At 51.4% G+C, this 6,212-nt stretch overlaps 1 long non-coding RNA gene across 1 annotated transcript; it reads right to left on the bottom strand.

Moving 5' to 3' along the window:
• Positions 1-518: 518 nt before the first annotated feature.
• LOC310663267 lies at positions 519-5,935 on the bottom strand. The gene is made up of 3 exons (XR_014504456.1): positions 5,807-5,935; positions 2,089-2,153; positions 519-568 (listed from the first exon to the last, which is right to left on the bottom strand). It is a non-coding gene; the product is annotated as an uncharacterized lncRNA (long non-coding RNA).
• Between the last annotated feature and the right edge of the window lie 277 nt (positions 5,936-6,212).

Genomic DNA, 6,212 nt, shown 5'->3' with positions numbered 1-6,212 from the left:
CGAGGCACCACTGTATTTTATTTTAATATTTTGTTGGAAGCCACCCAGAGTGGCTGGGGAAACCCAGCCAGATGGGCGGGGTATAAATAAATTATTATTATTATTATTATTATTATTATTATTATTATTATCTTTCAAAATGAAACAGAAGAAAACAATGATTTTTTTTGGTTTATTTCTATTTGAGAAATTTTCTCCTAGTTTTTCTAATTGCAAAGTCTTTGATCAGGTCTCAAAACTCATCTTTCGCAACACATCGGCTTTTAAACTTAGAGATAAGGCATCCATCCAGCCTGCCTCGTTGCCTTGCTGTTCGGCTGGGATTTTTAATAGACTTCAGCTGAGAAAATGAACACTCAGCTGGGCAACTTGTGACCCTTAATGTTAAAAATCCAACAATGGAAAATTTCTGCGGCGTCGCCCTTCCCTCGACGCCCTAAGCACGGGCTTATTCTGCTTAACGGTTAATCTGACCGTTGTTTGTTGCTAGGATGAAGCCAAAACGTTCGTACAAATAGCTCTGGCATATATTTGCTTGTTTAAATAATTAGTTCCTCTTCCACAAGACCTAGTGAGAGGCAACAACAATAAAGCCGTTTGGTGATATTTTTCCAAGTGTGGGTTGCACACTTTGAAACCTGCTGTGCCAGGGTAAGGGCACGAGGCTGGTTTTGTTTCGCTTTTTAAAGAAAGCCGAGATCCTCATAATATTGATTTCTATGCCGCAAACTACATTACAGTGGTACCTTGGGTTACATACGCTTCAGGCTACATATGCTTCAGGTTACAGACTCCGCTAACCCAGAAATATTACCTCGGGTTAAGAACTTTGCTTCAGGATGAGAACAGAAATCGTGCTCCGGCGGCGCGGTGGCAGCAGGAGGCCCCATTAGCTAAAGTTGTTCTTCAGGTTAAGAACAGTTTCAGGTTAAGAACGGACCTCCGGAACGAATTAAGTACTTAACCTGAGGTACCACTGTATGTGGAGTAAAGGTAAAGGTACCCCTGCCCGTACGGGCCAGTCTTGACAGACTCTAGGGTTGTGCGCCCATCTCACTCAAGAGGCCAGGGGCCAGCGCTGTCCGGAGACACTTCCGGGTCATGTGGCCAGCGTGACATCGCTGCTCTGGCGAGCCAGAGCCGCACACGGAAACACCGTTTACCTTCCCGCTAGTAAGCGGTCCCTATTTATCTACTTGCACCTGAGAGTGCTTTCGAACTGCTAGGTTGGCAGGCGCTGGGACTGAACAGCGGGAGCGCACCCTGCCGCGGGGATTCGAACCGCCGACCTTTCAATCGGCAAGCCCTAGGCGCTGAGGCTTTAACCCACAGCACCACCCGCGTCCCCTTACTGTATGTGGAAATGTGGTCTAATTTCATGTGGTCCGCAGATTGAGTTCAAAAACTCCTTGTGAGTGACCCGTTCCTGAGCATTGTAGTTCTTCCCTGGGCTAAGAGGGGAGTGGGGTGGCACTGCCAACTTTTGGACCTTGTCTCATTCACAGCTGGTTTGGACCCATCAGGAGTGCCAACATGGACCTGTGACTGTGGGTGCCCGGGTTCATGGGTGCCATGAAGCATGAATGACCCCGGCACCGAAATTTCTGGGTACCCAGCCACTTCACAGGGAAATCTGTGGGTGCTCGGGCACCCAGGGCCGCAGGGAGTTGACACCTATGGGGTCCACCCACTCTATAGGGAGTTGCCCAGTAGGGAATGCAGATAAAAGGTTGCGTACGCCTCAATGAAGGGACGCGGGTGGCGCTGGGGGTTAAACCACAGAGCCTAGGACTTGCCAGTCAGAAGGTCAGCGGTTCGAATCGCCACGACGGGGTGAGCTGCCGTTGCTCGGTCCCTGCTCCTGCCAACCTAGCAGTTCGAAAGCACGTCAAAGTGCAAGTAGATAAAGCGGGAAGGTAAACGGCGTTTCCGTGCGCTGCTCTGGTTCGCCAGAAGCGGCTTAGTCGTGCTGGCCACACGACCTGGAAGCTGTACGCCGGCTCCCTCGGCCAATAAAGCAAGATGAGCGCCACAACCCCAAAGTCGGCCACGACTGGACCTAATGGTCAGCGGTCCCTTTACCCTTACCTTAGCCAAGATGGCTCTGTGCTGCCTCCTCAGCTGGAGGCTGCAATGCTCCTGACTGCCAGTTGCTGGAAACCACAGGAAGAGCGAGGGCTCTTGAACTCGGATCCCGCTTGCGGGTTTCTAATAATAATAATAATAATAATAATAATAATAAATTTATTTATATGCCGCCGTCCCCAGCCGAAGCCAGGCTCAGAGCAGCTAACAACAATAAAATAGTACAACATTCTAAAATCATTTCATTATAAAATTAATTCAACTCAAATTGATGGCAACCATTGGGCTAAAGTTCTGTGAAGACTGCCAAAGGAGGGAGTCAGGCTGGGCCCTGACCAAAGGCCTGGCAGAACAGCTCCGTCTTGCAGGCCCTGCGGAAAGATGTCAAGTCCCGCAGGGCCCTAGTCTCTTGGGACAGAGCGTTCCACCAGATCGGGGCCACAGCCGAAAAAGCCCTGGCTCTGGTTGAGGCCAGCCTAACCTCTCTGTGGCCCGGGACATCCAAGATGTTTTTGTTTGAAGACCGTAAGTTCCTCCGTGGGACATACCAGGAGAGGCGGTCCCGTTGGTACGAGGGTCCTAGGCCATATAGGGCTTTTGAAGGTTAAAACCAGCACCTTCAACCTGATCCTGTACTCCACCGGGAGCCAGTGCAGCTGGTATAGCACCGGGTGAATGTGATCTCGCAGCAAAGACCCCGTAAGGAGTCTTGCTGCGGCATTCTGCACCCGCTGGAGTTTCTGGGTCAGTCTCAACTCATCGACAGCACTCTCCTTCTCCATGAATCTGCCCGATCCTAAAGCCAGGTGGTGGCCATCCTTGGCCCCTGTGGCAATGAGTTCCATAGTTGAACTGTGCAAAGAAATACTTTCTTTTATCCTCCCTTTTATCCTCCCCTGGGCACCATCCCAATTTGCACAAAAATGAACAGCTGCTAATGTAAATCCATAGGTGCAAATTCAGGGCAACGGTCGGAGGGGAAACCACCATAGGAGCAAAGCAATAAAAATTATAATTTTTGTTTGAAGAAAGCGGAGATCTAAGAGCTAGGATCAAAGACCTGAGGCTCGTGGGGCGCACGACTAGGCCACACTCGCAACACTTCACCACCCCGGTAGCGTGGAATTTAAATTCAAAAGAGTTTGCGTACTTCACAAACATGATGAGTCATGAGAACATAGCATGAAGGATCAGAAGGTGCGTTAAATTGGATTTCCCAGGGGAACCATACTAGTGAGAAACTCCTGCCATAGACTTATGCGTGCAGCCAAACCAGTGGATCGGGGAAAACCCATTATGGGCTTCACCTGATCTGCGCCCACTCAGACATTTAGATCTACGGAACTGACACCTCTACAATCGCTGCATAGTGTTTGTTCCACTCTTGCAAGAGATGGGACTTTCAATGTGGCAGCGCTGGACTTTGGAACTCCCCGCTCATTGACGCTAGGCCAGCACATTCACTCTACTGCTAAAAACATAAGAAGGGATTGCTGGATCCGACTGGCTGCCCACCTGGTCCAGCATTCTGTTCCCGATGTGGCCAACAAAATGCTTGTTAGGCTGGCCTCAACCAGAGCCAGGGCTTTTTCGGCTGTGGCCCCGATCTGGTGGAACACTCTGTCACAAGAGACCAGGGCCCTGCAGGACTTGACATCCTTCCACAGGGCCTGCAAGACAGAGCTGTTCCCCCAGGCCTTTGGCCAAGGCACAGCCTGACTCCCTCCTTTGGCAATCCTCACAGAACTCTAGCCCAATGGTTGCCATTAATTTGATTTTGAACTGATTTTAAAATGAATTGATTTTAGAATGCTGTGTTACTTTTATTGTGGTTAGCCGTTAATATTATTATTATTATTATTATTATATCTCTAGCCAGGACAGTTGTGCTCTCTGCCAGCAGACAAACTGATTTGCCTCTGTGCTGAAGGATCTCCTGGAGGAGAGTGCGGTATTATGACTACTCTGATTAAATATAATTATAATTGAGGATATAGGGCCTGAAAAGTCTTCTCAAGATGAGGAAATAACCACAAATAGTCCAGAATATCCGGTGAGACCAGGCTGGCAAAAGCTGCTTGCCTCTGTTTACCCTCTGCTCGCCTGACCACGTGCGAGAAGCCAGCTTGAGTCTGACCACTGCTCCACCTAGTATAGCTGTCAACTTACAGATTTGACAATAAGGGACCAGCAGCCTCGAAAATAAGGGAGCAGCAGCCAAAATAAGGGATTTTAGTCAACCAGCTGAAATACGAAGTTAAAAGGGACCAGATAATTTGGGAGAGCAGCGCCAGTTTTTAGCCCTTCGCTTCCAGAAGTTGCTGCTCAAGACACCAGCTGATGAAACACTGCAATTAAATAACCACAACCACTTTTCGTGCAAAACGAAGTCCAAGCTACAAAGATGCTGCTGCAGTTCTGTATCTTTTCTGTCGTGCTCCATCTGCAGCTCTCAGTTCCATCAGGCGGGGCAGGAGGAAGGGGGGGGGGGGAATAGCGCCCGAAGTAAACCCGCAGATCAGACCATCTATGCTAGTCTACCACTACAAATCTATGGGAGAAGCGCTTGCGGTCCTTCCCTTGTAGCCCTTGGAACACCTGCCCGCACCTCCGCCGCCTCCTCTTCCTCCTCTCTCTTAACTCCTTTCTCTATGGTTGCCCTCGCTCTCCTCTCAAGGCTCCTCACCAATTCATAGGCCATGCCAGGCTGCCCATCTCATCCGGGTCCTTCGGCGGCACAGCTGCAGTACGGCCTAGCGGGAGCGGTGGCGACAGGCAGAGGGGAGGCCCAAGGCAAAGACGCTCAGTTCGGCGGCCGCAAGGAGGAGGATGGTGGAAGGGCCAGAGGCTCCCGCCGGTCCCGGCTGGGAGGGGCTCCCAGGGGCCAAGGCTGGTGAGAGGAGGCTGGAGGGGGGCGGGCTGGGCAGCCAAGCAACACAGTCGGAGCCTCCCTGGCCAGCAGGGAGGGAGGGAGAGGAGCTGCTTCCTTTGAAACCCGGGAAATTTAAGGGACATCATCAATAAGGGACAGCAGCGGGACACAGCACTGGGATAAGGGACTGTCCCGCCAAATAAGGGACAGTTGACAGCTATGATTTTGGATCCTATTCAACTCAGTACATAACCCCCACGTTTCTGAAGCTGGTGCAAAGGGGAGCAGATTCGGCGCAAGACATTCTGAGGTCCAGCGCCGAGGGCCTTCTAGTGGTTCCCTCATTGCGAGAAGCAAAGCTACAGGGAACCAGGCAGAGGGCCTTCTCGGTGGTGGCACCCGCCCTGTGGAACGCCCTCCCATCAGATGTCAAAGCGATAAACAACTACCTGACATTCAGAGGACATCTGAAGGCAGCCCTGTTCAGGGAAGTTTTTAATGTGTGACATTTTAATGTATTTTTGGTCTCTGTGGAAGCCGCCCAGAGTGGCTGGGGAGACCCAGCCAGATGGGCGGGGTACAAATAATAAATTATTATTATTATTATTATTATTATTATTATTATTCCTGGGGAAGGAGGTTGTTCGATTCGTGGCCTTTAACCTGCGGACGTTTGGCTCAGAAAAAGACACGTCTGGCTGCACCAACGTAGCTCGGATCCCATCCGACGCAAGCCTGGGGCCACAGAGGCCTCCTCTTGCTCAATTCCTTCCCCACCCAGGGACACGTGAAACGTGGCTGCCTCCGAGCGTTTCTTCACACTCCAGCTGCCCAAGCTGCGTGACTCACCGGCCCAGCAGATGGAGAACAAAAGCGTGACGCAGCAGAGAAGCAAAAACCTGCTGCCCTCCAGATGTTGGAACTGGATGGGAGTCATATCCAAAACATCTGGAAGGTACACCAGCCTTGCTGAGGTCTCCGGCAGATCACCTGGACTTCTCTGCTGTCCTTGGCGCTGCATTTTGGGTCAGGAAAAGCCACTTCCGCCCTACGGAGGAGGTGGGCTTGCGGGCTTCACGGCCCCACCACACACACGGCGGCCGGAACCCAGGCCGCGTCACCTCCTGGCCAGCCAATCGGCCGGCTCTGGGGGTGTGGCCTGCCTTATTTAAAGCGGGACGCGGCCGGGGATCTCCCTCTTTGCCGCCTGCCAGCTGTTCCTGCTTTCACCGCCCTATAAAGTTTTCGTTCCTTG

Source organism: Podarcis tiliguerta, assembly GCF_965153285.1.
Source record: "Podarcis tiliguerta genome assembly, chromosome: 13".
Lineage (NCBI taxonomy): Eukaryota > Metazoa > Chordata > Lepidosauria > Squamata > Lacertidae > Podarcis > Podarcis tiliguerta.
This window is presented reverse-complemented; position numbering and strand designations above follow the sequence as displayed.